Raw genomic sequence first — 25,647 nt, 5'->3', positions numbered from 1 at the left:
TTCTCGAGCGGCGAGTCTCCTTGTCGGGAGCCTGCAAGGGTGCCGATCGTTTTTTAAATTTCCCTCCAGTCCACTGCTGTTGGTCAGACAGCTGTTTTAGCGGACTAGGCATCAGCGCAGCACCCGTGTCTGTGGACCGCAGCGTGTGCGGTCCCGTTGCCGCCTCTCCCCCCTCCACTGTCGGCTCCTTCCCTGGAGTCGAACGGGGGCCGCTTCCCTCTGCTGCTTTGCTCCCCCTGGAGCAAAAACAAAGGCAAAGACCGACTTTAAACTGAAGGTAAGTACTTACCTAACGTTCCTTTCCTTCAGGCTTGTAGCGGGAGCGCCTGACTCGCGCCTGCCACTGTTGCCTGCTGAAACGTAATGCCGCGCATGCGTGCTGAGCGGGTTATTCACGGTATCACTCACGTGACTCCGAAGTAAAATTATGTCTTTTGATGATCTGATCTGCTTTGAAATACAAAAGGATGTTTTTGTGTGAATTCTTCCTCCTTATCTGTATTGTAGCAGTAAAAAAAATATGTTCAAAACAAATGTGCTTTCTTCTTTCTGATCATTTTATTTTAGTTGTATTTATCATGGAGGGAGTATAGGAGCATGAGGCCTCAAATGCAGAAAATCAACAGAGCGCTCCATTCCACCCCTCTCTCATCTATCAAACCCCTTTTTGCTTTTCAGGCTACAGCTCATGGCATAAACCGGCTGTGGATATAAACAGGATGATTAATGGAGAAGGGACGGGACCCGAAAGAAACTTTGTACCCACTGATAAAATTCCTCTCAGAGGCCCCGTGTACAAGCACACCCAGGTCTCGTTACACCTCCCTTTTTTTCAAATCTGATCTATTCAGGTCTGCCATTCAGTTCTTGCCACCAAAAAGGATGACCTCACATTTATCCACACTATACTGCATCTGCCATGCATCTGCCCACTCACCCAACCAATCCAAGTCACCCTGCAGCCTCATAGCATCCTCATAGCCACCCAGCTTTGTGTCATCCGCAAAATTGGAGATGTCACATTTAATTATCTTGTCTAAATCATTTATATTGTAAATAACTTGGGTCCCAGCACTGAGTTTTAGTCACTGTGTGCTATTATGTAAAGGACCCGGTAATTCCTACTCTTTGCATTCTGTCTGCCAACACAGTTCTCTATCCATGTCAATACCCTACCCCCAATAGCATGTGCTCTTATTTTGCATACTAATCTCTTGTGTGGGACCTTGTCAAAGACTTTTTGAAAGTCCAAATGCACCACATCCACTGGCTCTCCCTTATCCATTCTACTTGTTACATCCTCAAAAAATTCCAGAAGATTAGTCAAGGAAGATTTCCCCTTCATAAATCCATGTTGGCTTTGACCGATCCTGTTACTGCTTTCCAGATGCACTGCTATAACATCTTCCACACTACTGGTCTATAATTCCCTGCTTTTAGGCTGTGGCCAAAGTGCTTTTTTGTTTAAGTTTGTGACCCAAATCACGTAACTACCTGAATTTTTAACATATCGTGTAAAAATATTATAGAAATCATACCTGAAACTCGTCAAGAACAAAACCTGCACATTTAAAAAATATGAGAAAAACCTCCAGTTTTCCGAGTAGTAATTGTCCAATCAAAGCACCTTTGACATTGAGATCAGACGCCAATTGTCCATTCACTCGCTTTGTTTCATGGTCGCTAGGTAGCGAACACTCTGGGATCATGGCTGCCTCCGAATTACATCAAAACAATAGCAAGGTTTCCAAGGAATAAAGGTAATGCTAACCTTGCTGATAATTTTGTTTTAGAATTGATTTATCTTTATAAAGTTATGATGTGAACTGTTAAATAAAAATGATAAATAACAAATGTAGAGCTGGGGTTGGGATTAGGATTAGGGTCAGTCAGTCAGTCAGTAGGAATGTTACAACATTTTGAGATTTTAAAAATCAAGCCTGTAATTTATCTAATCAGATAAAGCACAAAACAAACTTGATACCTAATTCACTTTCATATCTTCAGTATTAAAAAAGATATGGTCATTTTCATACTCAGAAATTAGCATCTTGTTCCCTAGTGCTTTTCCATTAATTTAACACAAAAGCTGTGATCAAGGACAGTCAATTGACATAAAAGCCCATAACTTTAATAAAAATTAAGAGAACTGAATAAAATTTTCAGTTATTTTAGATTGAAGCATTCTGAAACAAATATGATGTATCTTACTTTGATGGGCTGAAATTAAAGTATATAATGAGTTAATTACCTAATTAAGTAACTAATTACAAAATTAACCGTTGTGACTGAAATAGTAATAAACACCCAGACTGCCTTAAAAAATCAAAAATTAGATATTCTCAAGATCAGAACATTAATGTTAATCACAGCAATGAGGGAGGAAACTATATCCTGGCCTGGATTTCACAGGGAGCAAATGAAGGGAGGGAGAAAAATACTGGAGTAAGGTTTAATACTTGCAGGGAGAATACTTACTGATGAGCCTGGGCTAGTACATGCATGATGGGCCAAATGAGCACTTTAAAAAAAAATCTGAGCAGATTCTCAGTGAAAGGCAATTTTTCTGGACTTTTCCTGGCCTGGCACGGGCGTATTGGGCCAAAATGCTCCTCCTGGGCTAATAAGGGCATTTGGGGCTAAAGGGACCAGTTTCTCGGCTAATGGGGGCCGTGGGCCGAAATTAGTGGTTTCAGGCAGGCCAAACAACTCATTTCATTTCATTTCCAATTGCATTGCAGATTCAAACTCAGGGCAGGCTGAATAGCTCATTGCATTTTCATTTCCCTTCCATTGCCATTGCAGTTTCAAGCACAGGGCAGGCGAAGACAAACAGCTGATGGCATTTTCACTTCATTTCCATTGCCATTGTAGTTTCAAGCACAGGGCAGGCCCAAGCCAAACAGCTGATTGCATTTTCACTTCATTTCCATTGCAATTGCCGTTTCAAGCACAGGACAGGCCAAACAACTCATTTCATTTTCATTAAGGGCTAACAAATCATTTATTCAAGTACATTGCAGACTCACAGTGTTCTGTAGTTTCCCAGCTCAGACAGAGAGTTGTGACCTCTCCCTCGCTATCTTGCAGACAGACTGAGCCACGCCCACACTTCCGGGTTTTATAGTCCCTTCCACCAGAAGGGGCGTGGCCTTCATGGCAGTGATTGCCAGGAGAGAGAATCAAAAAGTTGTAAACACTGCCCAGGCCATCACCGGCTCTGACCTCCGAACCATCGAAGGGATCTATCGAAGTCGCTGCCACAAAAAAGGCAGCCAACATCATCAAAGACCCACGCCATCCTGGCCACACACTCATTTCACCATTGCCATCGGGAAGAAGGTACAGGAGCCTGAAAACTAACGTCCAGGTTCAGGAACAGCTTCTTTCCTACATCCATCAGGCTATTAAACACGACAACAAATAAGCTCTGAACTGCAACAAACTATTACTTTTATTGCACTATATTTGCTATTTATTAAGTATGTGTGCATGTGCATACACACACTGAATTGTTTCTTCTTCTCCCGTTATGTATTATGTTTACATATTCTGTTGTGCTGCAGCAAGTAAGAATTTCATTGTCCTATCTGGGACATATGACAATAAAACACTCTTGACTCTCGATATAAATGTGAAGAAGGGACTTGAGCTGAAATGTAACCAATTCCTTCCTTCCAGAAATGCTGTCTATCCTGCTGAGACAATAAGTGCAGGAGTAGGCCATTCGGCCCTTCGAGCTAGCACTGCCATTCAATGTGATCAAGGCTGTTCAACCACAATCAGTACCCTGTTCCTGCCTACTCACCATGTCCCCGAGCTCCGACGTACCCGCTACGTTCATTCACCGTGCTTACCACAAGTTTGATTTTTTTTTAACTCGGGAGAGCTCTTGGAATGAACTCGCACCGTGGGACAAGGCTATTAGGTTTCTATATGTGTGGAAGGTAGGAATTGAAAGAAATCAATGTTAGGATTAATGACATAGTGCTTGGAGATTATGGCGATAGAAGCAGGACATCTCTGAAGTTTGGTGATCTACTTCCAGTGGACTAAAGGAATTTGATATGATAAATTATTTGGCTGCAGGAACAAACCTCAAATAATCTATATTCTATCCTATGGAAAGAAGGCAGGAAGGGGATACTGATTGTGGATGATCAACCATGATCACTGAATGGTGGTGCAGGCTCAAAGGGCCAAATGTCCTGCTCCTGCACCATTCAGGTAATTGTCATATGACATTGTCTATTGTCTATAAAATGGAATCCAGAAAATGAAACAATGCATTGTTGCCAAGAGATGGTCTGTAATGTTCCGTTGCTGTGGCAGCATTAGGTCAGTTCAACAACCTGATGGGACAGTAGCTTTTTTCAAACTGGGAGTGTGGGACGTTTACACTTCTGTGGCTACTGTCGATGGTAACAGTGAGAAGAGAGCACGGCTTATCCCATTTCAGCTATTGGTTGAGCAGACTTAACCTGAACAACTTGGTATTCTTTACATCTTTATATTCTGAGACCTTTCCTTTAAAAGATCTTTCACGGGGAAGTGTTGCGACTATCTGCAGAAACTGCGTGACTTTGTAATCAATTCCCCTCGCAGTAGACAATAGCCTTCTTTGTCATCAGGAGGCTAAATTCAATCTGGAAATTGTCCGCTTGGGGAAAGATCATCAAATATTTTTATAAATTGTGACATTTGGATTGATACAGGTATTGTAATTTTTTTTTCCACTTACCTTGTACAGTACTGATAATTTACATAAGCAAAAAAATACAGCCATTAGAACACCCGCGCTCAGTGACTCCTCCCTCCAGTCAATCACGAGGGTTCGATTACCCAGAGCCACCACCGGGTGTCGCTACACTATGTTATTCCCCTTTTTCAAACACTCCCTACACATTAGTGGCAATTTTATGGAGGACATTTACGGTAACCTGAAAAGCTGCATGTGTTTGGGATGTGGGAGGAAACTGGAACACCCGGAGGAAACCCACACAGTCACTCAAACTCCACAGCACCCAATGTTCGTATGGAACCAAGGTCTCTGGTGCTGTGAGGTAGTAGCTGCGCCATTGTGCTGCTCATTTTATGAGTGCAAATTCCATTGTTTTCTTTGTTTTGAGTTTTAGTTACTTTGAGAATAGAGCAGGATTTGCTTTTGAGTCAGTTTATAGACACATATCCTGCGAGAATTGCCAATCCAGTGATAAGGAAGTACTACACTGTCCGAGGTGCCAATTTTGGATGAACTAGAGGCCTAATCTGTCGTCTTACGCTCAATGGTACTATTTGATGAATACCGGGATTTTTGATGCCTAATACTTAAACAGGAACCAACTTCACCAGAATATTTTATCTGGTTATTGGGGGAACTTTGCCATGTCCAAATCAGCTGGTTTGTTTTCCTGTATCCTAGCAGTGACAATAATTCAAAATTATTGGAATGCTGAAAAATGGAAAGTGCTCATGGAAAAAGCAATTTGTTTGTGTCCTTGCACATGGAAATGGAAATGGGATGAAATACAGATAAGTCCAATATCGGCAAAGGAAATCTATATAGAAATTTGGCCATACTTGTAGAATTAAATAACAGCTGATAGGAGGTGCTGTAAGGCTCAAGTTTGCAATTGGATATCAAGCTGTGTTCTACTTTTGTGCAGTGCACGATGGCAAACTTTCTTCACAAGTAGGGCCAGTTTTAGCAACAGTCGTTGTAAATAAGCTGATCAACTGTGGCACAGTTATGGAATATGATGTTAAACTAATTACATTGAGATGCAACTTTAATCTGTGTCTTAACTTTTAATCTGCTGTTTTTGCACCATTTTGTGACGTGATGAAATCTGTGAAATTAAGGTAATTTGGGACGTTTGTGGATGATTTGATACAGGTAGTTCTGCTGTAATGGTTATTTTATTCGTGTGAATTGGATGTAATGTGGATTTTGTGAACATTATTTATATTAAGTGGACCTAATTGATAACATGATTTGATTGATCTACCTTGCGTTTGAATACCTCATGTGATCTAACCTCGACATCATCCAGGATATAAAAATCCAGAGATTCATCATCCACTGAGAGAGGAAATTCTTGCACACCTCTGTTTTAAATGGCAGCTCCTTTGTCTTGTGATCCACACATGTTACACCTTTCAGTTGCCTCAGTTTTATTTCCATTGTTGCGTGCTCAGGATATTTCCTATTTGAACCTTTTTGTTTTGTAATAGGCTGGCTTTCCATTGGGTAGAGAAATATTACCCTAATGTGTTCATTGAAAGCTACGTTCATCAAAGTGAAACCATGTACATGTTCAATGACCAAAAGTCAACTGAAATTTGACCCTGCTTCCAAAAGAATTGCGGTCCCAAGTTCCACGTGTCCACTCTCATAGAAATATTTTGTGTATTGCATTGCATTGTCCATTATTGCAACTCCCCAATATTGAGCATTATTGGGGCATCTTTGAGCCCTTAATCCTGCTCTGCTTATTGGTTGTAAGGAATTTAGATGTATGATCATTTCACACATTGGAACTACCTGAATTTTAGAGCCCAGCTGCCTTCATACTTGTTGCCTTCTCCCCCATAACCTCTGACACCCGCACTAATCAAAACTCTATCAATCTCCGCCATAAAATATCCATTGACTTGGCTTCCACATCCGTCAGTGGCAATGAATTAGACAGATTCACCACCCTCTGATTAAAGAAATTCCTCCTCTCCATTCACTTTAATGTCTCTTTATTATCTGCCACTGATCTGCTTTGCATTGGGTGTCACTTTCTTCAATCGGAGCCCTCTGCCATTTGCTAATCTCATCATTCGCATCATTAGTACTGAACTATTATCTACCTCTTTGATGACCCTTGGACTATCCTTGATCAGACTTTGCTGGGTTTACCTTGCGCTGTAAATGAGTCGATCGCAAACGTGTATTGTCCTTCTGCTGACTGGTCAGCATGCAACAAAAGCTTTACACTGTACCTCGGTACACGTGACAACAAACTAAACGTAAACTCAAGAGCATAGACCATAGAACAGTACAGCACAGGAACAGGCCCTTTGGCCCACAATGTCCGTGCCATGGACGATGCCCGGTTAAACTAATCTCTGTTCTGTACCAATTCTATTTAATTATTATTTTGGTTATTTTACAGCCACATTAAAATAAAAGCATGTGGAGGTGCATTTGTGCAAATGAAAAGCCCCTTGCATCAGCGGGAGTAAGTATTTTTGTAATTTCCTGTTGTTGCATTGCATTTACAAAATTTGGATTTGTATTCATGATATATTTTGGAATTTTGCTTTTCCTTGTATAAAATAATGTGTGGACTACAATCACTTGCTTATAGAAGAGTGGGAAGAGATAAGTAACTGGGAAAATCTCCGTTATAAGAACGTGAAGCGGAACTATGAAGCCATGCTCGTCATTGGTTTGGAGAAAATATTCTTCACATTTTTTCCTCTTTGCCCTTTTCACGTGATGCACGCTGACATGAGTTTTCTTCCCACATGAAATGTAAGTAGGTTTGTGCTTTCTGACACCATATGGGTCAGGTCCGAACATTTCACTCCACTGCTTTACTTTGAGAATATGCCTGAGGATATTGGACATTCCTGTTCTTTGATAACATAACTTCTATTGGCTTCTGCTCTGTCTTTACCTCCCTGTAATTAACACAACAGCATCTTCTGTGTCTCCTTCTCGGGACAGCATATTTAAGATTGGATTTTGGCTGTGGCTGGGAACATCTCCTGCCTTTCAACTGACTTTACTGATCACTTCACATTCTGTCTTCACGTGATGAGTGTTAACCACTGTTGCCCACTTCACCTTTGCCTCTGTGTTCGAGGTTTGTGAACTGTGCCAGATAGGAGGAGAAACAGGACCTTGTTGCCTTCCAGCACCGGGGAAACATTGACTGTCATCCCTGCCCTCACTGCACTGTTGCATTTACCACAGCGGAGTTCCTTATACAACACTTAAGAAGGCATCATGAAGCTTCCAGACCAACGTCAGCTGGACAGCCTTCTGCCTCCGGTGTGAACCCAGATTCACAATGTAAACGAGGGCAGAGTCCGTTCACTCCATCTGACGGAAGGAGTGGAATTGGGAAATCAGGTGATCTTCAAGCACGGACAAAGGAGAGATGGCATGAATGTACAGAATGTGGGAAGAGCTTCACATGAGCAGGGACCCTCCACCAACACCAACGGACCCACACCGGACGGAGAGAGGCCGTGTAAATGTTCACACTGTGGGAAGAGCTTCACACATGAGCAAGGACCCTCCACCTACACCAGCGGACCCACACCGGAGAGAGGCCGTACAATAGCACAGTCTGGAAGAAGAGTTTCAGAGTCCAGCTCCCTCCATCGACACCAGAGGACCCACGGGGTCAAGGAAAGAGCATTCACGTCGCGGCCCTGTTTTCACCAATCTTTCCACCACCACGCATAAGAAGCACAAGACAGACGCCATTGTATGCAGATGCCAAGACGTGTGTCCAGCACTGGCTGAACAAGTTCTAATCTTGTGTGTGGACTCGATAAGAAGACCCAGACGGGATAGAGGCTGTAGGAAGTTTCACAGACTGCATGAATGTGCAGAATATGGGAAGAGCTTCACATGAGCAAGGACCCTTCACCTACACCAGCAGACCCACACCAGAGAGAGGTAGTGTAAATGTTCACACTGTGGGAAGAGCTCCACATACTGAGGGGCGTCCAGAAACACCAGCGGACCCACACTGGTTCTCAGAGTTCATTATAACTCACAAATCTGGTACCCTTGGGAGTTTGGTGCTGGATGGCAGATTTTCCAGGCTATTGCATGTTTTATTATTAGTCCACCTACATTGTTTAGTTTAGTTTAGAGAGCCCATCGAGTCTGCACTGACCAGCGATCTCCACATATTAACATTATCCTACACACACTGGGGACAAATTACAATTATACCAAGACAATTAACACATAAACCTGTTCGTCTTTGGAGTGTGAGAGGAAACTGAAGATCTCGACGTAAACCCACCCAGGTCACGGAGAGAACGTACAAACTCCATACAGATAACACCCATAGTCAGGATCGAACCTGGATCTCTGGTGCAATAAGGCCACAACTCTACCGCTGCGCCACCGTGCCGCCCCAAATGAAGCCGTTCCAATTGTTCCAACAAAGCCGACAAAATCTTGCGGAACAGCACCACATTTCAGTGTGGTGCAGCCCTTGAAGTTATCATTAATATGGGCAATTTCAGATAACCAGCCTTTCCATTTTGTATCAGAACTGGCCACATTATGTGACTGCATCAGTTCTGATGAACGGTCATTGATCTGAGAAGACATTTTTCAGAAGGTTTTTCAACATGGGGAAGAAAGGTCAGAGGGCTATGGGCCAAACGTGGGCAAATAGGATTCAGCTTAGAGGAGGCATCGTGGTCAGCATGGACCGAAGGGCCTGTTTCTACAGGAGCGTGAAACATGAACTGTTTCTTTCTCCACAAGATGCTGCCCAACCGGCTGAGTATTTTGAGCATAATCTGTCATTATTTCTTTGTTCCGTCTTTATCTTTAATCGTTGTCCAGCCCCGAGTTGACTTGTTTGAGGTGTAGATCGTCCGCAGCTTACGGACACACTAAAGTACAGCCCTTACACATGAGCGAGTGTCTGGGAGATGGTGGGATGGATTTACCGGCTGCTGCAGGGCTGCAGACATCTTCTGCAGTGTGGGAACTCTGTTCACGGCCGCATGTTCCACTTGGGAACAGTTCCCAGGAAGGGAACCCTGCCGTAACCAGGGGAACGTCCTGCACCATCTCCATAGCAACTTCTTGATGCATCTAATGAACGTCCCAGGCCATCTGTGTGCTTCCAACACAACACCACGTCTCACAGTCACAACTGGTGCTCTGACTTCCAGTCTGCAAGTTTTAAACATCACAGTTTCAGCACAATCTCACCCTACACCCAATGAACACATGTTGTATGTAGGAAGGAACTGCAGATGCTGGTTTAAACCGAAAACAAACGCAAAAAGCTGGAGTAACTCAGCGGGACAGACAGCATCTAAGGAGAAAATGCATGGGTGGCGTTTCGGTCGAGACTCATCGCCAGACTGAGATTCAAGGGAAAGGGAAACAAGAGATATAGACGGTGATGGAGAGAGATATCGAACAAATGAATTATATAAATACAAAAAAGTAACGATGATAAAGGAAAATGGCCATTGTTAGCTGAGGGCTAGGTGAAAACGAGTTGTAGACAATGAGACTCAACAAGACAACTTTCAGACTAGTACAATGACTTGGGTGGGGGAGGGACGGAGAGAGAGGGGATGTAATTGTTCAAGTTAGAGCAATCAATATTCATACTGCTGGGGTGTAAGCAGCCCAAGCGAAATATGAGATGCTGTTCCTCCAATTTGGTGATTGCCTCACTCTGACAATGGAGGAGGCCCAGGACAGAAAGGTCAGAGTGGGAATGGGGAGGGGAATTAAAGTGTTTGGCAACCGGGAGATCAGGTTGGCCCAGGCACAAACACATGTTGTACTTGCTTTATCTTTCTCACAGTACAGGGCTCTCGCTTAACTTTTTTTCCGTGTTGCCAGCCGGGCAACCTTGGCAGCTTTTTAGGTTGCCAAATGACAGTTTAGGTGGTCATTTAAGATGGCTTGCATGACGCGTGCGATAATGTGCTCGTACGAAGCGCATAGTTACCAGTCGGAATTATACTCAATGAAGCATTCACATATTATTTCTGCTTCAAATACAATCACAAACTAAACATTCACCAATCAAGCCATGATATAGCCCACAATGACATGCAGCAAAATTATAAGACAGTATCTCAACTCTTTTTACAGATTGCAATTAATGCAATTTCTATTAGTTCTTTCCACTTCCAAACAAAAATGTGGTTTGATTATTCAGTGTATGATCAACCTATGTCAATAAATCCTGGACCATGGTAACATATATGTGTACGTATAGTTGTGAACGTTGCTCATTAAATAACTACAGTGCTGATACTACTTATTAAGAGCCATTAAATGAATTCTGTAATAACGTGTCAACAATAGCAGTGACAATCGAACACACCGGTTTTAATGTTTCACGTGTTCACAATTTAATTAATCCATCTTTATGGATTAAAACAAAGAATAACATTGGGAATTAAAACACATTTGATTGCATTCAGGACCATAGGGTCAGGGAAGGGGGTGTGTGTGAATCAGTGCGGGGTGGATAGATGGCGGGGGGAGGGGGGGTGGTTAGAAGGCAGTCAGTGCAGAATGGATGGATTGAGGCAGGTGAATTAGTGCGTGTTGGTTGGAGTAGATAAAATTGTGAGGGGAGAGCAAGGGGGATGTCAGTGGTGTTGAATGGGGGGGGGGGGGGGGGTTCAGTACGGGATGGATAGGGGTAGACAAAAGAGCTGGAGAAACTCAGCGGGTGAGGCAGCATCTACGGAGCGAAGGAAATAGGCAACAATTTGGGTCGAGACTTTTCTTCAGACTGTTCCCCCCATTCTTCTTGAATGGAAGGATCAGTACAGGATGGGTGGGGGGGTGGGGGGGGAGAGATCAGCGCAGGATGAATGGGGAAGGGGGTCAGTGCAGTGTGGATTGGAGGGTCTGTGCAGGATGAATGGGATATCACTACAGGACGAATGGGGGAAGGTGCAGGGTAAATGGAGGGTGGGTCAGTACGGGATGAATGTGTGGATTAGTACAGGATGGGATGGGGGAATCAGTACAGGATGGATGGGGGAATCAGTACAGGATCAGATGGATGGAGGAGGTGCAGGATGGATGGAAAGGGGTAAGTACAGGATGAATTGGGGAACCAGTGTAGGATGGAGGAGGGGGGGGGGGGGGGATGGGGAGGGAAGCACAGGGGATGTCAGTCAGGACTGAATAGAGGCGGGAATGAGGATCAGTGCGGGATGTAGAGGAGGGGTCCCAGGATGAGGGAGAGGGGGGGGGAGAGGGGGAGGGGGGGGGGGGGGGGGGAGATGGGGAGAGGAGAGAGAGAGAAAAGGTCAGCGCTCCTTGAACAACATCGCCCGCTGCCTTGGCCGTTGGGAATTCCTCGCCACCGCCTCCCGCGTATGATCAACCTGTGTCAATAAATCCTGGACCTTGATAACATATATGCTTAACCATGCACACTACAGATTGATGCGTGCATGTTTTCCGTGAAAGTTAGTGTGTGATGCTGCATGCTGCCGCCCACAACCGCACGTTGGGGGAACAGACCCAATGGGTCTGCACTTGGTCTAGTACCTGTTAAAACGGACTATACTCATCTGACAGGTTAAACATTACACTAACTAACAAGAGATGGCCAAAGGACATAAATGCAGCAAATATTCTTTTGGTAATATATTTAAAGGTGTCAAGACGCTACATTACCAGACATTCAGGTTAGATGTATGTGTTGTGAACAGCAATGAAGATACCCAGTTTGTAAGCAACAATTTTTTTTTAAATTATTGATAAACGCTTTTTCCATCATTCCCACTTCAGAATTAACGTTAAAATTTCAACTGAAATAACTCCTGACCAAATTTGTGATGTATATGACTGACTGTAGAAGTAAAACCTGGATAAATCTAACATATAGTTTTGAATGTTGCTCAGTAAATAACTGCAGTACTGATTATCCATATTTAGAGCATTGATTTGCCAATGGATTAAAACAAATAACATTGGGAATTAAAACATATTTGATCGCATTCCGTTATCAAACATAGTCGATGTTAGCTCTGAAGACATTTCCAGCACAATAGGGTCGGGAGGAGTGGGAGGGTGTGTGTGTGTGAATCAGTGCAGAATGGATAGATGGCGGTGGGGGGGGGTGGTGAGGCTTGAGAAGGCAATCGGTGTGGATTGGATGGATTGAGGCAGGGGAAGTGTTAGTGTGTGTTGGTTGGAGTAGGTAAAATTGTGAGGGGAGAGCGCGGGGGATGAGTGGGTTGAATGGGGGGGGGGAATCTGTGCAGGATGGATGGGGGGAGCAGTGCTGGATGAAGGGGAGGAGCAGTGCAGGATGGATGGGAAGGGGGTCAGTACAGGATGAATTGGGGGACCAGTGTAAGATTGATGGGGAGTGGCAGGAGAATCAATGCGAAGTGGAAAGGGAGATCAGTGCAGGATGAATAGATGGGGGGGGGGGTAAGATGAGGAGGGGAGCACAGGGGATGTCAGTGAGGACTGAATAGAGGCAGGAATGGGAATCAGTGCAGGATGGAGAGGAAGGGTCTCAGGCTAAGGGGAGTGGGAGGGAGAGGGAGAGGGGGAAGGAGAGGGAGGGAGAGGGGGAGGGGGGGGAGAACGGGGAAGGGGCAGAGGAGGTCGGAAGGAAGGCCAGCGCTCATCTGACAACACCGGCATCATCGCTGCCTTGGCCGTCCCTGTCAGGCACGGAAATCACTATCAAAATATGGAGGGGACCGGGGGACAGAATATCTTGGCGGCCGCACGCGCATGGAGGGTATGGAGAGAAGACAGGTACAGGATACCGAGTTGGATGATCAGCCATGATCATATTGAATGGCGGTGCAGGCTCGAAAGGCCGAATGGCCTACTCCTGCATCGATTTTCTATGTTTCTAAGAAACAGCAACAAAAACAAGCTGTTTTTCACTTGTAGAGAGGGATTGTGGTGGATTGGTGGAACAAAGGGGAGAATATCTCTGATGGGGCAAGAACAGATGAGGAAATGTAGTATTTGGAGTCAGCAATTAGAATAAGATGATGGAACAAGGAACTGCAGACCAGACCATACTAACAACAATAAAACAGACGTGGATGAGGTTGCAATCTGGGACACGCTGCCTGAGGAGATGGTGGAGGCTTGAACTTTCCCTGCAGCTGCAGGAGATGCATCACTGCAGCAGCAGCTCCACTGCAAGGTACAACTGCATTGCAGGAGATGCATCACTGCAGCAGCAGCTCCACTGCAAGGTACAACTGCATTGCAGGAGATGCATCACTGCAGCAGCAGCTCCACTGCAAGGTACAGCTGCATTATAGGAGATGCATCACTGCAGCAGCAGCTCCACTGCAAGGTACAGCTACATTATAGGAGATGCATCACTGCAGCAGCAGCTCCACTGCAAGGTACAGCTGCATTATAGGAGATGCATCACTGCAGCAGCAGCTCCACTGCAAGGTACAACTGCATTGCAGGAGATGCATCACTGCAACTGCAGCAGCAGCTCAACTGCAAGGTACAACTGCATTGCAGGAGATGCATCACTGCAGCAGCAGCTCCACTGCAAGGTACAACTGCATTGCAGGAGATGCATCACTGCAGCAGCAGCTCCACTGCAAGGTACAACTGCATTGCAGGAGATGCATCACTGCAGCAGCAGCTCCACTGCAAGGTACAGCTGCATTATAGGAGATGCATCACTGCAGCAGCAGCTCCACTGCAAGGTACAACTGCATTGCAGGAGATGCATCACTGCAGCAGCAGCTCCACTGCAAGGTACAACTGCATTGCAGGAGATGCATCACTGCAGCAGCTGCCACACAAGTCCCTGGATATTAATTATTTCATGAGGTCCCGTGGACAGCTCGAGCCCTCGGCGGGAAAAGGCGCCAAAAGCCGCCGAGAGCTCGAGCTGTTCTCGCTGTCCCGCCGCCGGGGGGAGGGGCCGAGCGCGGAGAGCGGCGCATGCGCACTGTCCGAGGCAATGCGGGGGGGGGGGAGACGCACGCGCGCGACGTTGACGTTGACGTCTCCCCAAGCCCCGCCCACCCGCCCGCGGCGGCCGCAGCCCCTCCAGAGTCAGCGGCGCGGCGGCGGGAGCTCCGACGCTGGGGGGAGACGGGACGGGAAACTGGCGACGGCTTTTGGCGCATTTTCCATCCGCAGCAGCTCGAGCTGTTGACGTCACCCGCGCTCTGGGTTGGAGCCGCCGCCGCTCACGTGCAGGGGGGGGGGGGGGGGGGGGGGGGGGGGGGGGGGGGGGGGGGCAGGGGGGGGGAGAGGGGGGGGGGGGGGAACAAGGGGAGGAACGGTTTCTAGAGGCCCATGGCTTCAGGGAGTGGTGGGGCTGAGGGTGGTGGGTGGCAGACTGTAGGTAAGGTCAAGGGGAGGGGGCTCTAAGAGAGAGGCATCGAGCGAAAGACCCGAAATGTCAGGAGACGAAGGAAGTAAAGTTAGGAGAACTAGAATTATTGAAGAATTCGTCGTTCTGTTTAAAGTTAAAGGAACAAATCGAGGAGATGCAGGATTTAGAGCAGTTAGTAGCAATGTTACAAAATTTTGAGATTTTAAAAATCAATTGCAATTTATCCCATCAGATAAAGCATAACAATAAGTTTAATTTGACACCAAATTCACTTTCATATCTCAAGTATTAAAAATGTTATGGCCATTTTCATACTCGGAAATTAGCATCTTGTTCCCTATTGATTTTCAATGGACATTACAAAAAAGCTGTGATCTTGGATAATCAAAAGCCCATTTCTTAAGGAAAGATTAACATTTTTAAATAGCCTAAGTGTCCAAAGATTATTCACAAATAATTCACAATATAACATGATTTTTATATCTAATTTACATTAATTTATAGGCCAAATGGAAGGAATTTAGTGTTCAATTGCTGTAAATAAATGCCCATTTAAATCGGCTTTCTAGTGGGTTCATGTGGAACGCGCTGGTTTAGAACGTTGATATCGCGCTGGATTAGTGCCCTCAAATGCCGAGAAAAATACTGCGGGATATAAAACGCCCAAAATGAACTACTCGCTATAGATAACTTGATATATAGGGTTATATATATGCCCCATTTAATGTAAAAATAAGGTACATACCTTTAATTGTTTGCTTTATAAAACCCTGGGGCTGCGAGAGGTTGCGGAATCAGACAGTAATTTAAAAAACTATTAGGGTGGCAGACTGTAGGTAAGGTTAAGGGGGCTCTAAGAGAGAGGCATCGAGTGAAAGACCCGAAATGTCAGGAGACGAAGGAAGTAAAGTTAGGAGAACTAGAATTATTGATTTACTCGTCGTCTGCGTTTAAACCCCGCCCCCTAAAGGAACAAAAATCGAGGACATGGCTGAGGGCAGATTCCCAATGACGAATCAGGTAGGTTTTGTAACATACCTACAGTTAGTCCATTAACAATTACCACCGCTTTGGAGAGCCAGATAGGCAGGGATTTTCAGGCCAAGATTCTGTATAATGGGATGTTAAGAGTTTGTTGCAAAGACAGAAAACAGTTTAATGATGTTAGGGGTGTGGGGAAATTGGTGGTCAAGGTGGAGAGTTTGGTCGCTAGAGGAAGACAGCAGGGAATAAAGGGAGTGGTGTATGGGATGTATGATGGCTTGTCTGAGAAGGTGATCTTAGAAAACGTTAAGGGGGCCCAGGTAATTGATGTTGTGAGATTTAAGAGTAGGAATGGAGTCAGGGACCCGCCGACCCCGGTTATGTTCAAAGATGGAGTACTGCAACAGAGAGTGTTTCTTGGGAGTATGGCGTATCAAATGAGGGAGTACATTAAACCACCGTTGCACTGCTATAACTGTCAGAGGTTTGGACATGTTGCTGGGTCTTGTCGGGGTAAAAGAAAGTGCGCAAAGTGCGGTGGAGATCATGCAATACAAAATTGCAAGGCAGAGGCTCCTAAGTGCCCTAACTGTGATGGGGATCATGCAGCAGGGTTTCGTGGTTGTGAGCGCTTTGTTCAGGCGAAGCGAGTGCAGGAAGTGAAGGATCAGAACAACATGTCATATGCAGAGGCAGCTCAAAGGGTGGCAAGAGAACGCGGAGATGTGAGCGCTGGGACTAGAGTGGTGCTAGGAAGCCAGATCACTGTGCCAAACTTGCCGTCAGCTTTTCCATCTGACATGTTAATTTTTAATAAGGAGTCATTTCTGTCTTTTGTTTCTGATGTGCTGGTAGGAGCTAAGAAAGCAGCTAACCGGTCAGATATCATCAGGTTACTGGTGGGGCAGCTGAAAGGTTCCTCAGTGTAAAGCAGTTGCCAGAAAAGTTGCATCAATACATGACGGACAGTCAGTGTATGGAGAGGTCACAGTTGTCGAGAACTAGCAGTATGGAGTATGTCAGTGAGGTGGATGATGGTGATCCTCATTAACACCATAATGGTTTATATACTTCAATGGAACGCCCGGAGTCTGATTGGAAATGGTCAAGAGTTAAAGAGATTTGTTGATGAATTTAAAGAAGCACCAGAATTAATATGTATCCAAGAGACATGGTTAAAGCCCTGTCTAGATTTTGTAATCCCAGGTTATGAATGTGTGCGATTAGATAGGTCTGATAGATCAGGTGTGGGTTGTGCAAATTTTGTTAAGACTGGGTTGCAGTATAGGAAAGTTGACATTAATTCTAATCTTGAGGTTTTGGCTGTGGAGGTTTGGAGCAGCCAGAATTCTATCACTGTGATAAATTATTATAACCCCTGTCAACCCTTGATATTGTCAGATTTTGATGAGATAATGGAGAAGGTAAGGTGTCCTGTTATATGGATTGGAAACTTTAATGTGCATAATCCTTTATGGGGTAGTGATCACAGGGATAAAAATGGTGTTATTGTTGAAGAATTTCTAGGTATAATATTGTGAGAAACACCTGCAGCCACAGATTTATCAATTGCTTCATCAAATTTAGCAAGAATTGGTGAATGGGATGTAATGGATAGATATACATTGGGTAGTGATCATTATCCAATTTTATGTAGGTTTGGTAGGGATTTGAGGAGAGAAGTGGAAAAAGAAAGTCCCTAGATATAACTTTTCTCAGGCCAAATGGGATAAATTTCAAGAGAAGGCTCAAAGTTTAGTTGGAGAGGTTAATAGTGAGGGTTCTGTAGATAGTTGGAATACTTCCATTAGTCTCATGATTCATGAGGCAGCTTGTTGTACTATTCCTGTGAAGCAGGAACCTAGGTCCCGTATGTCTGTTCCTTGGTGGAATAAAGAATGTGGTGAAGCTGTAAGGAATAGGAATATAGCCTATCGAAAATTAAGAAAGTATCCAATTTTGGTCAATGCAATGGAGTACAAGCGGCTAAGGGCGGTAGCAAGACGAGTTGTAAAGGATGCAAAGAGGAATAGTTGGAGGAAGTTTTGTGGTACGCTAGGCCCGGAAACTCCAGTAAGGCATTTGTGGTCAGCTGTGCGTAGAATGTCAGGAGTATATAAAAGAAGTTTGTTACCAGTGTTGCAGAAGGGTGAGGTGGTAGCAGTCTCCAATAAGGAAAAAGCAGACATGTGTGTTGACAGTTTTCAAGCAGTGCATAGATCAGAGAGCATGGGAGTGGAGAGGTGTAGAAAGAGAACTGAGCTGATGGCAGTTAATCAGTGGAAGCTGGAGAGGAGTTTAGTAAATGATAATACCTTTAATCTGTTTTTTACCATAAAAGAGTTGAAGGATGCAATTATGTCTGGGGCAAATACCACCCCGGGGAGAGATAGGTTGTCATATCAGTTATTTAAACATCTGGATGATACTGTACTTGTTGAAATCTTAGCTTTGTTTAATACTGTGTGGGCAGAGGGTTATTTACCAAAGGAATGGAAACATGCAGTCGTGGTCCCTATTTTAAAACCGGGCAAAGAGGCATCTGACCCTAGTTCATATCGCCCTATAGCGCTCACAGCAGTGCTCTGTAAAATTATGGAGAGGATGGTAACCAACAGACTAGGTTATTTTTTAAAAACCAGAGGACTATTTGTTGATGTACAGAATGGCTTTAGGAATGGAAGGTCTACAATGGAATCTGTATCAGTTTTGGATCAGGATATTAAAAGGGCATTTAGAAGCAAGGAAACAGTAGTGAGTGTATTCCTTGATATTGAGAAGGCATATGATTCTTTGTGGAAGGAGGGATTAATGATTAAAATTTTTGACTTGGGAGTCAGGGGACGAATGTTCAACTGGATTAAGGGTTTTTTATTGAATAGAACAATACAAGTAATGGTTGGTAGTGTCAGCTCAGAGACTGTAGAAATAGAGAATGGAACCCCGCAGGGAAGTGTTATCAGTCCATTTTTATTTAATATCATGATAAACGATATATTTTGTAAATTACAGAGAGGATTTGGTCTGTCTTTGTTTGCAGATGACGGGGCCATCTGGAAAAGATGTCGTAATGTAGAGTTTGTTTTAAAACAGATTCAAAGAGTGTTAGTGGCTGTAGAGTAATGGGGGAACACATGGGGCATTAAAATCTCTGCCTCTAAGACTAAATATATGGTATTTGGTTTTAAAAGAAAGTTACCTAAGTTAGGGCTGTATATGTATGGGTCTCTATTGGAGAAGGTAAAGGTTTTTAAGTTTTTGGGTGTTCGGTTTGAAGAGCGTATGACTTGGGCTGTGCATGTAGGTAAAATTGTGTTGAAGTGTGAAAAAGTTCTGAATGTTATGAAGTCTGGTTGGGTGTGAGTGGGGGGCCAACAGGGAGACAATGCTGCTAATTTATCAGGCCATGATCAGATCTTCTCTTGACTATGGGTGTTTTGTGTATTGGTCTGTGTCTAAAACTGTTCTGGCTAGGCTAGATGTGTTGCAGGCAAAGGCTTTGAGGCTTTGCTGTGGAGCCTTCAGGACTTCCCCAGTCCCTGCCCTGATTGTTGAAATGGGAGAAATGCCCTTATGGTTAAGGTGCATTAAGCTAGGGTTACATTACTGGGCTAAACTTTGTGGGTGTAATGATACCTTCCCAGCAAGGTGTTTGTTGCAAGAGGTTAATGACGGTAACAAATATAACACATTTTTTGTCATTATAAATCAGTGGGCTAGGAAGCTGGGTTTGGAACAAGGGGGTATTATAGAGCATACAATAAGGCTACCTGTGCCCTATTGGGTTCTTCCTGAACTGTTTATTGAGCTTGCTTTTCTTCAGGAAAAAGATAAGCGCGAGGTGACTCCTAGAATAGTGGAATATCTTAATCAGTGAGAGCACTTTGATTGTTTTTACAGATGGATCTAAAGATCCAGTTAGTGGGAGAGCTGGGTTTGGAGTGTATGTGGAGCAGGGTTGAAGATTGGCCGGCGCATTTCTGATGGAAGCTCTGTTTTCACGACTGAATTAATGGCAATTCAATGGGCTCTATGGTGGATTGAGGAATCCAGTTTTAGATAAGTCATTATCTGTTCTGATTCTGCAGCTGCTCTTGAAACTTTAAGAGTAGGGAAATCTAAAGCTCATCCTGACATTCTAAATGAAATCTTGAGTGTGTTTTCTAGAATTGGGTTTGCGTGTAACATCACTTTTTGCTGGGTTCCCGGGCATGCTGGGGTGAGGGGGAATGAGCAGGTGGACCTCATAGCAAAGGAGAGTTTAAGAAGAGAAATAGATATCCATGTATCATTGGGGAGAGTGGAACTGAGAGAAATAATTAAAGAGGGCTTAACAAAAGAATGGCAGAGAGGATGGGAAATGGAAGTCAGGGGTAGACACTACTTTTATATACAATCTGAAATTAGGAAAAGATGTTTCTGTACATCTCTGTCCCGTAGGGACTCGGTTAAACTGTGTAGATTGAGGTTGGGACACTGTGGGTTAAATGACTATTTGTGCATTGTAGGGAAACATGTTTCTGGCTTGTGTGAATGTGGGAGTAATGAGACAGTTAAGCATGTTTTCCTAGAATGTAAAAAGTACAGGGTAGAAAGAAAAGTATTGTTTGTTAGACTGACAGGACTTGGAGTTGAGGCTTTTTCTATTTCATCTTTGTTTGGACACAGTGAGAACAACTGATCTCCAGGGCAGTTCTTCAATTCCTGCAAGTTACAGGACTGTATGTAAGAATTTAGTTCAAACATTGACCTGTGGAGGGCAGTAATACGCTTAGCAGCGTCTACACTGCCGGAATCCTATAAGAAGAAGAAGCGTGGCGGCGAGTAGTTGAGGTGGAGCCCGGTCGCGGGGTGGAGCCCGGTCGCGGGGTGGAGCCCGGTCGCGGGGTGGAGCCCGGTCGCGGGGTGGAGCCCGGTCGCGGGGTGGAGCTTGGTCGCGGGGTGGAGCCCGGGTCGGTCGGGGGTGGAGCCCGGTCGCGGGGTGGAGCCTGGTCGCGGGGTGGAGGGGTTGGGGTGGAGCCCGGTCGCGGGTGGAGCCCGGTCGCGGGGGGTGGAGCCCGGTCGCGGGGTGGAGCCCGGTCGCGGGGGGGAGCCCGGTCGCGGGTTTGGAGCCCGGTCGCGGGGTGGAGCCCGGTCGCGGGGGGTGAGCCCGGGGTGAGGAGCCCGGATCGCGGGGTGGAGCCCGGTCGCGGGGCGGAGCTTGGTCGCGGGGCGGAGCTTGGTCGCGGGGCGGAGCTTGGTCGCGGGGCGGAGCTTGGTCGCGGGGCGGAGCTTAAGGAGCGCGTCGCGGGGCGGAGCTTGGTCGCGGGGCGGAGCTCGGTCGCGGGGGCGGAGCCCGGTCGCGGGGTGGAGCCCGGTCGCGGGGCGGAGCTTGGTCGCGGGGTGGAGCCCGGTCGCGGGGCGGAGCTTGGTCGCGGGGCGGAGCTTGGTCGCGTGGCGGAGCCCGGTCGCGGGGTGGAGTCCGGTCGACGTGAGGTTTAGTTGAAGTGCGGTTTAATCGAAGCAAGGTTTAGTGAGGTGTGAGGTTTAGTTGAGGTGAAGCTTAGTCTAGGTATGTTACAAAACCTACCTGAATCGCCATTGGGAATCTGCCCTCAGCCATGTCGGCGATTATGGCGCTGTTTGGAGGGGGCGGGTTTAAAACGCGATTTTTACTAGGCTGCACTAATCGCACATGTTCAGCCTAGTAAATCATTAACAAAAAATCGCTGCAAGACCCGGTCGCAAAAGGTATTATTAGTTTTATAGGCCTCGATAATATAGTTATAATAGTCTTAAAATTACTGTTTTATTCCGCGACCTCTCGCAGCCCCAGGGTTTTATAGAGCAAACAATTAAAGGTATGTACCTTATTTTTACATTAAATGGAGCATATATATAACCCTGTAATTAAAGTTATCTATAGCGAATAGTTTATTTTGGGCTTTTTATATCCCGCAGTATTTTTCTCGGCATTTGAGGGCACTAATCTAGCGCGCTGTCAACATTCTAAACCAGCGCGTTCACAGAAACCCACTGGAAAGCCGATTTAAATGGGCATTTATTTACAGCAATTGAACACTAAATTCCTTCCATTTGGCCTATAAATTAATGTAAATTAGATATAAAAATCATGTTATATTGTGAATTATTTGTGAATAATCTTTGGACACTTAGGCTATTTAAAAATGTTAATCTTTCCTTAAGAAATGGCCTGTTGACTATCCAAGATCACAGCTTTTTTGTAATGTCCATTGAAAATCAATAGGGAACAAGATGCTAATTTCTGAGTATGAAAATGGCCATAACTTTTTTAATACTTGAGATATGAAAGTGAATTTGGTGTCAAATTAAACTTATTGTTATGCTTTATCTGATGGGATAAATTGCAGACTTGATTTTTAAAATCTCAAAATTTTGTAACATTGCTACTTAGTCGAGGCGAGGTTTTGTAGTGAGGTGTGAGGTATCGTCGAGGTGAGGGGTTTTAGAGGTGTAGGTGAGGAGAAGTGAGCGTAGGTGAGGTGAGGAGAAGTGGGTGTCTGAGCTCAGGAAGGGAGATCGAGGAGCTGCTGAAGGAGATGAGACCATGTCTGGGACGCAGGGCCCAGAGGTGAGACTCCAGGGAGCTTTGTCATGGAGAGCGAGTGGGCAAAAGATGCCGGATAAATGTACTGTCAGGGGCCTGGGAACGGGGAAGATGCTGCTGCTCCTTCTCAGACCATCACAACCCCAGGAATTGGTGTCAGTGAGGAGTGGATGAGTTCCCTGGGCTCTGGAGTGGATCACTGACATTAATATTGATCTGTGACTGAGACCATTCAGACCATCTCCCTCATCCTTATTTTAATTTAATAGTGGCACTGAGTGATAACTTTGGCACTGGCTCTGGCCACTTAAATCAGCTGCCCTCGACATTTTATGACTGTTTTTACTTGTATTTTAATAGCTACTACCCTACAGCCATCAGGCTATTAAACCTGGCTCGGACAAAACTCTGATTATTAATAACCACTTTCTGTTATTTGCACTTTACCAGTTTATTTATTCATGTGTGTATATATTTATATCATGGTATATGGACACATTTATCTGTTTTGTAGTCAATGCCTAATATTTTCTGTGTGCTTAAGCAAAGCAAGAATTTCATTGTCCTATACAGGGACACATGACAATAAACTCACTTGAACTTGCTGTTTTTACCTGCACTTTTTAAAACTATTCATATAACCATATAACCATATAACAATTTACAGCACGGAAACAGGCCATCTCGGCCCTACAAGTCCATGCCGAACAAATTTTGTTCCCCTTAGTCCCACCTGCCTGCACTCGTACCATAACCCTCCATTCCCTTCTCATCCATATGCCTATCCAATTTATTTTTAAATGATACCAATGAACCTGCCTCCACCACTTCCACTGGGAGCTCATTCCACACCGCCACCACTCTCTGCGTAAAGAAGTTCCCCCTCATATTCGTACTGTTTTATCAGGAACTGGATTGTTTTTTATCGTTTTTATTTTATGCATGAAATGTTAAAGTTTTTTTATGTGCGATGCTCCGGTATCCCTGGGAAACGTCTTCTCATTTTGCACTGTACAACTTGCTTTGCAAGATGACAATAAAGGATGATAATGATAATCCTTCTAGTTGTCTGTCTCCATCTGGCAACTTTCCCCAGCTGTGAGGAAAGAATATTAACCTGAAACATTAACTCCGTTTCTCCCTCCACAGATGCTGCCTGGTTTGCTGAATATCTCTGACAATTTATTCTTGTTTACAACCGTGGTTTTGCAGCTGCCACTGGGCGCTGCTCCTGACTTCAGTGTGGGGGAAGCCCATGATAGTCACTGTCTTCATTGCCACAAATGTAGCCATTGATGTCTGTTGGCTGCAAGCTGCAATCTTGATGGGCAACATTTTGGGTCTGGACCTTTCAGGTAGATCACGCCCGACCTGTACTTTAAATACAGTTTCCTCTCTTACTGTGATATGGTTTATTACTTTTTGGAATCAATAATGTTTTGATCTTGCTGGAATGTAATTAACAGCTGATTTATTTCAACCCTAGAAATAAAACTCACTATATTCTGAGTGAAGAAATATTTCATTTATTTCCAGCAGAAGTTACCCTTTAATTTTAAGTTGTGATTCTTTATTCTGGAATTGTCCTGTATTCAATTTTAAAAATGATATTTTTTAAATCTGTTTTGGAATTAATATCTGATGATTACAGATTATGCACCAAAGTGTATCGGATACAATGTTTGTTTTTCCAGGATGATGACCATTTCAACGACATTACTGGCTATTTTTCCAAGGAAGCGTTTGAAGAACTAATGGACTGGGAGAAGGTCCGCTATAAGAACATAAAACGGAATTATGAAGCCATGGTTGCCATTGGTTTGTACAAAATATTATATTATTTTTCCCTTTTTGCCCTTCTCTAATGATGCATGCTGACATGAGTATTTTTCCCCACATGAAACTAAATAGATATGTGCTTTCTGAGCCAGGTACTTGGTAAGATACTTCCATTTCATCTACTATGGATCGGTATTCAACACTATCATCCCCTCCAAATGACCAGTAAGGTCCAATACCTGGTTATCTACCTTCCTTTGCAACTGGATACTAGAGAGAGAGAGGGAAACTCTGGTTGAGTGATGCTGCAACAATAACCTCTAGCTGAAGTCTTAACAAACTTGTACAGATGTACTGCAGAAAGTATCCTGACTGGTTGCATCTTGGCTTGCTAAGGCAATCCAATGCACAGGAATGCAAGCGACTGTATGGTGTGCTGAACTCAGCCCAGTCCATCACAGGCACACTTCTCCCCACCATCAATAATATCCATATGAGAACCCACCTCAAGAAGGCAGCATCACTCATCAAGGTTCCCATTCATCCAGGCCGTTCTCTCATCTCACTGCTACAATCAGGTAGGAGGTACTGAAGCCTGAAGTCCCACACCAACAGTTTCAGGATCAGCTACTTTCCTACAACTATATTCTTGAATCCATTTGTGCAATCCTAATGCAACCGTAATTCCTCTTGCAGTACCATGGACATTTCGTAACAACATGATTTGACTGATGTCTTGTAGATTTACACAGTCCTCTCGTAACAGTCTTACAGAATTACTGTATAATTAATGTTTTATGTTTATCCGTCTTGTATCTATATCGTTAATACATACAACACTAAACTTGACATAATTTGGAAAAATTGGGATCGGGATCAAACAAGCCTGTGTCATCACTTGTGCATGCCTGAGACCGAGTTATTCCAGCACTTTGTGTTTTATCCTTGAACTTCCTCTCTTAACTTGTCACTGCTCCCTCAAGTACAGCACTGTCCTGCAAAACATTTCCATAATGAGCTTTGGGGAAAAAGTGAATATATTTCCATATGTCTGGAGAAACCCCTTGGAGGAAAACACAGGCAGTGATTTCTGTTGTATGAAGGCACGAGTAATTGAAGATACAGACTCCAGTCTGAGACTAACTGTTTTGTCCACTATACAACAGTAATTCCTGCTGTCCACATTTTACAGAGACATGTTCTACTTACAACAAACTCCACAAATTT

The 25,647-nt window shown here is 44.4% G+C and overlaps 1 long non-coding RNA gene across 1 annotated transcript; it reads left to right on the top strand.

The window, feature by feature from the left end:
- Positions 1 to 21,430: 21,430 nt before the first annotated feature.
- LOC129715375 (uncharacterized) lies at positions 21,431 to 25,437 on the top strand. Its single transcript, XR_008726494.1, has 2 exons — positions 21,431 to 23,996; positions 24,336 to 25,437. It is a non-coding gene; the product is annotated as an uncharacterized LOC129715375 (long non-coding RNA).
- Positions 25,438 to 25,647: the final 210 nt, after the last annotated feature.

Source organism: Leucoraja erinacea, unplaced genomic scaffold, assembly GCF_028641065.1.
Source record: "Leucoraja erinacea ecotype New England unplaced genomic scaffold, Leri_hhj_1 Leri_1146S, whole genome shotgun sequence".
Taxonomy (NCBI): Eukaryota; Metazoa; Chordata; class Chondrichthyes; order Rajiformes; family Rajidae; genus Leucoraja; species Leucoraja erinaceus.
This window is presented reverse-complemented; position numbering and strand designations above follow the sequence as displayed.